General features: G+C 46.1%; 1 non-coding gene across 1 annotated transcript; it reads right to left on the bottom strand.

Annotated features, from left to right (window-relative positions):
• Positions 1–499: 499 nt before the first annotated feature.
• On the bottom strand, positions 500–606 carry LOC126337498 (U6 spliceosomal RNA). Its single transcript, XR_007565075.1, has one exon. It is a non-coding gene; the product is annotated as a U6 spliceosomal RNA (small nuclear RNA).
• Between the last annotated feature and the right edge of the window lie 8,434 nt (positions 607–9,040).

Raw genomic sequence — 9,040 nt, 5'->3', positions numbered from 1 at the left:
TGCCCTGAACCTCTATCCGCTCCTCCGCCCTCTTTCACAAGGCCGTTGGCAGAATGAGGCTGACTTCTTATGCCGGAAGTCTTCGGCCGCCAATGCTGATTATTTATCAAAATTTAGGCAGTGGCGAGGATCGAACCCGGGACCGTAGACGTTTTGATTATGAACCAAAGACGCTAGCTCTTTTTTTTGTTTTAATCTCATTTTGTTCGCTTTTGTTCGTTGCATCTGCTCGGGGCGGACGTCGTAAGACATCCATTGAAGTTCGTTGTTGATCGATGAGCTCAGTTTCTTTATTACAGAGTGCACGTAACCCTTGGACCGAACACGCTGAGCTATCGTGCCGGCTTAAACTTAGAACTATTTAAACCTAACTAACCTAAGGACATCACACACATCCATGCCCGACACAGGATTCGTACCTGCGACCGTAGCAGTCGCGCGGTTCCGGACTGAGCGCCTGAACCGCTAGACCACCGCTGCCGGCAAATTTGTTTCATAGCAAAATGTTGAACGCTTCACGATTTTGCGTGTCATCCTTGCGCAGGGGCCATGCTAATCTTCTCTGTATCGTTCCAATTTTAGTATATGTACCGCCGAAGCGAGTACGTTCTAGACCACGGGCAACTATGCATCTGCTTTACCAACGATTAATTTTATATGGTCATTCCATTTTAAATCACTCCTAATGCCTACTCCAAGATAAATTATGGAATTAACTGCTTTGCTGACCTGCTTCCGTTTGTCAAGGACAACAGCTGTGGTGCGTCGTGGCATGGAAGCAGTGAGGCCTTGGTAGGTCGCTGGAGGGAGTTGGCGCAACACCTGCACATACAATCACCTACTTCCCGTAAATCCTGGAATGGGGGGTGATGAGCTCTGACGCCAAGTTCAGTCACGTCCGACATGTGTTCGATCGTGTTCAGATCTGGCGAGTTTGGGAGGGAGCACATTTACTGGAACTGGGAACAGTGTTCCACAAATCACTCCATCACGCTACTGGAATTGTGACATGGTGCATTATCTTAATGAACAGTGCCACTGCCTTCGGGAAACATGATGGTCAAGAAAGGGTGTACGAGGTGTGCAACCAGTGTACGAAACTCCTTGGTCGTTATGGTGTCTTACACCGAACGAAACTTTGTCTGGGAAACATGCAGAAATTCCAAAGAGATTCTGGTCGTATATGAAATATGTTAGTGGCAAGAGACAATCAATGCCTTCTATGGGTGATAGCAATGGAGATACTATTGAAGACAGTGATGCTAAAGCAGAGTTACTTAACACAGCCTTCCGAAATGCCTTCACAAAAGAAGACGAAGTAAATGTTCCAGAATTCGGATTGAGAACAGATGCCAACATGACTAACTTAGAAGAAAATATCCTCGGAGTAGTGAAGCAACTTAAATCACTTAATAAAAGCAAGTCTTCTGGTCCAGACTGTATACCAATTAGGTTCCTGTCGGAGTATGCTGATGCATTAGCTCAATACTTAACAATCATATACAACCGTTCGCTCGATGAAAGATCCCTACCCAAAGACTGGAAAGTTGCACATGTCACACCAATAAGGTAGTAGGAGTAATCCACTAAATTACAGGCCCATATCAAATGATTCAAATGGCTCGGAGCACTATGGGACTTAACATCTGAGGTCATCAGTCCCGTAGAACTTAGAACTACTTAAACCTAACTAACCTAAGGACGTCACACACATCCATGCTCGAGGCAGGATTCCAACCTGCGACCGTAGCGGTCACGCGGCTCCAGACTGAAAGGCCAAGAACCACTCGGCCCCACCGGCCAGCAGGCCCATATCGTTAAAGTCGATACGCAGCAGGATTTTGGAACATATATGGTGTTCGAACATTATGAATTACGTCGAAGGAAACGGTCCGTTGACACACAGTCAGCATGGGTTTAGAAAACATCGTTCCTGTGAAACACAACTGGTTCCTTATTCACATGAAGTGTTTAGTGTTATTGACAAGGGACTTCAGATCGATTTCGTATTTCTTCATTTCCGGAAGACTTTTGACACTGTACCACACAAGCGGCTTGTAGTGAAATTGCGTGCTAATGGAATATCGTTTCAGTTATGTCACTGGATATGTCATTTCCTGCCAGACAGGTGACAGTTCATAGTAATTGACGGAAACTCATCGAGTAATACGGAAGGGATTTCTGGCGTTCCCCAAGGTATTGTTCCAGGCCGTTCCCTATTCATTATCTATATAAACGATTTGGGAGACAATCTGAGCAGCCGTCTTAGGTTGTTTGCAGATGATGCTCTCGTTTATCGACTAATAAAGTTCAAAACAAGTCGCAGAACGACTTAGAAAAGATATCTGAATGGTGCGAAAATTTGCTGTTGACCCTAAATAACGAAAAGTGTGGGGTTATCCAAATGAGTGCTAAAGGAATTCGTTATACTTTGGTTACACGATAAATCATTCTAATCTAAAAGCCGTAAATTCGACTAAATACCTAGGTATTACAATTACGAACAACTTAAGTTGGGAGGAACACACAGCAAATGTTATGGGGAAGACTAACCACAGACTGCGTTTTATTGTCAGGACACTCAGAAAATCTAACAGATGTACTAAGGAGACTGCCGACACTAACCTTGTCCGTCCTCTTTTATTATAGTATTGCGCGGTGTCGGATCCTTACCAGATAGGAATGACTAAGTACATTGAAAGAGTTCAAAGAAGGGCAGCACGTTTTGTATTATCGATAAATATGGGAGAGAGTGTCACAGAAATGATACAGGATTTGGGCTGGTCATCATTAAGAGAAAGGCGTTTTTTGTTCCGACGGAATCTTCTCACGAAATTCTAATCACCAACTTTCTCCTCCGAATGTGAAAATATTTTGTTGACACCGACCTACATAGGGAGAAACGACCACCACGATAAAATAATGGAAATCAGAGCTCGTACGGAAAAATATAGGTGTTCGTTCTTTCCGCGCTCTATACGAGATGGGAACAACAGAGAACTGTGGAGGTAGTTCGATGAACCCTCTGCCAGGCATTTAAATGTGATTTGCAGAGTATCCATGTGGGTGTAGATGTAGACGAGCTCCAATGGACCCTTGGATGCCCAAGTGAACGTTCCCCAGGGTAGTGGAACCGCCACCAACTTGTCTCCGTCCGGGCGTACGAGTGTCAGAAGAACAGTTCCCCTGGAAGATGACGGTTTCGAGCCCTCTTGTCGGCATTATGAGGAAGGCATCCTCGAACACGTGACAGGTCGTGCAGTTTCCGATATTCTCGTGCCGAGCCTCCGGGCCATAACGATCTGCCATCGGCCAAACTCTGACAGATTGCGCACCTTCCTCTTCTACACACGGACAGCAAGCTCGCAGATGCTACGAGTACATGCACTGCGCTTGTGTCTGATTAGCACTAGTTCCTCGGCAAGTGACGCTGTTATCGCCTGGATCGATATCATGGATTTATATCGCTAGTATGTCGGTGGTCATAATGGACTGTTTGATCAGTTTATGTCGCCTATTTGTTGTGATTTTAGCTTCTGATGATGTGTGGCGAATTTAAACAAATATTTTGTGCAACCTTTTTTCACTGTAATTTCGCATTACCATTTGCACAAACAGGGTATTCCTTTTATGTCTATTTCAGCAAGTAGGTTCAAAGCCACCAGACGCATGGTTTTGTATAATAAGTGTACATCAACTGATGTACCTTGGCGCCACTGCATATTCTGTAATGCCAACTGGTGGCAAAAATATGTTCTTGGTCCACACACTGCACAGTTGTGTCTGTAGTCTGCGAATGTTCGGTTCCCAAACAACATGAAACGCCGTACCTAAGTGCACCAGTCGCTTCTGGATAGTTGTATGGCAGTTCGAGCCAAGTGATTTTAATCAAGTGGAGTTCTGTAGTTATTCATTACTGTGTCCTACAAAACACATTTTTATTAGATTTCTTATAGGTATCTACTGATGTATAAATTCCGAAACGTGTCATATGTGCAACATAATCATTCCCTCCCTTATTTCTGACTGTTACCTTAGCGACCGAATCATCCACAACGCAGAAATACTGTTTATTATAATAATAGTAGCCTGCCTCCAGAATAACTTTACGTCACATTTATATTAATTTTTTTGTATTTCGTTATGACGACCTGTGTCCCCTCTTGTGAATTTTTATCTCTCTGGAACACCCAAGTGAATTCTAGAAAATTATTCTGTATGTATCAAGTGGCTTTTCGTGCTGATTCTCCATGCTAAATTAGTGTGATCCTTCCCTCCTTTGTGTGAACATAGGGGGCTAACGTAAAATAATTTTTGTCTACGTTTTACTCTATGTCCTATTAGTCAGCATGCCTTGTAATGTATGACCAGTTGCCGAATGCAGCCACTTTGTCATTCGAGATTGTTTCGTACCCTTTCCTTCAGAGAGTTTTAAGTCGTGATCCCAGACAACGCATAATGAATGCAAGTAAGTATTTCGTAGCTGTATGGTCGTGCCATATCTCACGTTTCCATTGCTTATGTAATGGCATTTTCGTTTCCTTGGGTTGAATTAATTAATACGTTTAGGGCATAGATGAGTTACTTTATTAAATTGGGTACCTGGACGATCTATTCAGGAGGTAATACATGGCAAATGAAACCTTCCCCAGTGCATAAACTACACCTACAAATTTTTGTGTGGAAAATCTTATGCCTTTTTAAACAAAACGGAAGTTCTGAACGTTATTAACATTTATTCATCAGGTCTCCATATTTGCAGCCCTCTGTCGTTAGAGGGGTCCGAACAGTAGCGTAATACCTGGCGTTGTGTAACGTAATTATGTCGGTACGTGGCAAACAATGTGCTCTGACGAGCTTCGAATTCGAAGAGTTCGTCCATGCATGACAATGCCAGACACATACGTGCGCTGCGACACCTGCAACAATCCGACACCTTGGGTTCACTGTCGTCGATCACCCTCCATACAGTCCCGAATTCGTCCCATCCGATTTCCATCTGCTTCCAAAAGCGAAAGAACATCTTCGATGACTTCACACTGATAGTGACGGAACGGCGCAAGCAGAGTTAGGCTGTGGCTCCGCCAACTGAATCAAAGATTCCGGAGTGACGGTATCAACAAAGTAGTGCCTCATTGGGAGATAATTGTTCGTCGCCCGGGATACTATTTTGAGGAATAAATACACTACTAGCCATTAAAATTGCTACACCACGAAGATGACGTGATACAGGCGCGAAATTTAACCGACAGGAGGAAGATGCTGTGATATGCAAATGATTAGCTTTTCACAGCATTCACACAAGGTTGACGCCGGTGGCAACACCTACAACGAGCTGACACGAGGAAAGTTTCCAACCGATTTCTCACACAGAAACAGCAGTTCACCGGCGTTGCTTGGTAAAAGTTGTGGTGATGCCGCGTGTATGGAGGAGAAATGGGTACCATCACGTTTTCGACTTTGACAAAGGTCGGATTGTAGCTTATCGCGATTGCGGTTTATCGTATCGCGATATTGCTGATCGCGTTAGTTAGATATAATAGCTGTTAGCTGAATATGGAATCGGTGGGTTCACGAGGGTGAAACGGAACGCCGTGATGGACACCAACAGCCGCATATCGCTAGCAGTCGAGACGACAGGTACCTTATCGGCATGGCAACCACGTCTCGATCCCTGAGTCAACAGATGGGTACGTTTGCAAGACAACGGCCATCTGCACGAACAGTTCGTCGACGTTTGCACGAGCATGGACTATTAGCTCGGAGACCATGGCTGCTGTTACCCTTGACGCTGCATCACATACAGGGGCGTCTGCGATGGTGTAATCAACGACGAACCTGAGTGCACGAATACCAAAACGTAATTTTTTGTGATGAATCCAGGTTCCGTTTACAGCATCATGATGTTTGCATCCGTGTTTGGCGACATCGCGGTGAACGCACATTGGAAGCGTGTATTCGTCATCGCCATAATGGCGTATCACCCGGCGTTATGGTATGGGGTGCCATTGGTTACACGGCTCGGTCACCTCTGGTTCGCTTTGACGGCACTTTGGACAGTGGACATTACATTTAAGATGTGCTACGACCCGTGACCCTACCCTTCATTCGATCCCTGCGAAACCCTACATTTCAGCAGGATAATGCACGATAACATGTTGCAGGTCCTGTACGGGCCTTTCTAGATACAGAAAATGTTCGTCTGCTGCCCTGGCCAGCACATTCTCCGGATCTCCCACCAATTGAAAATGTCTGGTCAATGGTGGCCGAGCAACTGGCTTGTCACAATACGCCAGTCACTACTCTTGATCAACTGTAGTAAAGCGTTGAAAGTGCATTGGCAGATGTACCTGCACACCTCATTGAAGCTCTGTTCGACTCAATGCCCAGGCGTATCAGGGCCGTTATTACGGCCAGAGGTGGTGGTTCTAGGTACTGATTTCTCCGGATCTATGCACCCAAACTGCGTGAAAATGTAATCACATGTCAGTTCTACTATAATATATTTGTACAATGAGTACCCGTTTATCATCTGCATTTCTTCTTGGTGTAGCAATTTTAATGGCCAGTAGTGTATGTAGACATGAAAAATAAAGATGTAGAATTTTAATAACGCCTGTTTCTTGCAGAAAATTTTAAGGGTTCTCACATTAAAAATTCGGACGCATTACTCTTCAGCAATTCCTCGTAAACTGTCCCATAGCCGGTAGTGACGCTGTTTGGTTTGTAAATGCAAACACCGAACTGAAAGCGACCTCAGATTAATTACACTGAAAGAAATCGTGTCGTGTCCCGAGAGGCAGTTAAGACATGTTGTTCTTGCTCAGGGGTCTTACCTCAGTCGAATCTCTCGATGAGTGGAAGTGGGCTTGGGCTGCTTGTGGAACTCCGACAGCTGCTGGAGAAAAAAAAAAGTAAAATGTTTGTGAAATGTTATGAGTCTTAACTGCTAAGGTCATCAGTCCTTAGGCTTACACACTACTTAACCTAAGTTATCCTAAGGACAAACACACACACCCATACCCGAGGGAGGACTCGAACCTCCGCCGCCACCGGCCGCGCAATCCATGACTGGAGCGCCTTTGACCGCTCGGCTAATCCTGCGTGGCAGCTTCTGGCGACAAGTTATAAGAGGTCCAAGGTATGGAACTCGGTGACGATATTTTAAGGAAGCAGGGTAGAAATTCCAAGTCGCTTGTTAATGATTATGCAAGTGAAGAATTGTTTATTTCATTAACACTACAGACTAACCTACCGCCCTGAACTGAAAGGTGGGTCGGATGCTTCTAAATCTACAGCAAAGACTTCTTATTATTAGAATCTTATTTGTATACAATTGTTAATGTTTTTCTAAATAATATAAATAACATAATATACACTCCTGGAAATTGAAATAAGAACACCGTGAATTCATTGTCCCAGGAAGGGGAAGAAACTTTATTGACACATTCCTGGGGTCAGATACATCACATGATCACACTGACAGAACCACAGGCACATAGACACAGGCAACAGAGCATGCACAATGTCGGCACTAGTACACTGTACATCCACCTTTCGCAGCAATGCAGGCTGCTATTCTCTCATGGAGACGATCGTAGAGATGCTGGATGTAGTCCTGTGGAACGGCTTGCCATGCCATTTCCACCTGGCGCCTCAGTTGGACCAGCGTTCGTGCTGGACGTGCAGACCGCGTGAGACGACGCTTCATCCAGTCCCAAGCATGCTCAATGGGGGACAGATCCGGAGATCTTGGTGGCCAGGGTAGTTGACTTACACCTTCTAGAGCACGTTGGGTGGCACGGGATACATGCGGACGTGCATTGTCCTGTTGGAACAGCAAGTACCCTTGCCGGTCTAGGAATGGTAGAACGATGGGTTCGATGACGGTTTGGATGTACCGTGCACTATTCAGTGTCCCCTCGACGATCACCAGAGGTGTACGGCCAGTGTAGGACATCGCTCCCCACACCATGATGCCGGATGTTGGCCCTGTGTGCCTTGGTCGTATGCAGTCCTGATTGTGGCGCTCACCTGCACGGCGCCAAACACGCATACGACCATCATTAGCACCAAGGCAGAAGCGACTCTCATCGCTGAAGACGACACGTCTCCATTCGTCCCTCCATTCACGCCTGTCGCGACACCACTGGAGGCGGGCTGCACGATGTTTGGGCGTGAGCGGAAGACGGCCTAACGGTGTGCGGGACCGTAGTCCAGCTTCATGGAGACGGTTGCGAATGGTCCTCGCCGATACCCCAGGAGAAACAGTGTCCCCAATTTGCTGGGAAGTGGCGGTGCAGTCCCCTACGGCACTGCGTAGGATCCTACGGTCTTGGTGTGCATCCGTGCGTCGTTGCGGTCCGGTCCCAGGTCGACGGGCACGTGCACCTTCCGCCGACCACTGGCGACAACATTGATGTACTGTGGAGACCTCACGCCCCACGTGTTGAGCAATTCGGCGGTACGTCCACCCGGCCTCCCGCATGGCCACTATACGCCCTCGCTCAAAGTCCGTCAACTGCACATACGGTTCACGTCCACGCTGTCGCGGCATGCTACCAGTGTTAAAGACTGCGATGGAGCTCCGTATGCCACGGCAAACTGGCTGACACTGACGGCGGCGGTGCACAAATGCTGCGCAGCTAGCGCCATTCGACGGCCAACACCGCGGTTCCTGGTGTGTCCGCTGTGCCGTGCGTGTGATCATTGCTTGTACAGCCCTCTCGCAGTGTCCGGAGCAAGTATGGTGGGTCTGACACACCGGTGTCAATGTGTTCTTTTTTCCATTTCCAGGAGTGTATAAAAATTTCTCTAAGGTTACAGAGAACTAATGCTCAACATTTTTAAAGTGGTACTGCATGATTTGTTTCTGCCTCATTGAGGGGAATGTAATTCAGATAATGCAAATACCAAAGGGAAAAAGAGAAAGAAAAAATGTAATACAATAATTGTGGTAAAAATGAGATACAATATTTAGGGGGAAGTGATATACTATATTTGGATGTGTAATATAGGAAGGCTCCCGTGTGACTACCAC

Source organism: Schistocerca gregaria, chromosome 2 (assembly GCF_023897955.1).
Source record: "Schistocerca gregaria isolate iqSchGreg1 chromosome 2, iqSchGreg1.2, whole genome shotgun sequence".
Taxonomy (NCBI): Eukaryota; Metazoa; Arthropoda; class Insecta; order Orthoptera; family Acrididae; genus Schistocerca; species Schistocerca gregaria.
The sequence above is the reverse complement of the archived record's forward strand: the minus strand, read 5'-3'. Positions and strand labels throughout refer to the sequence as shown.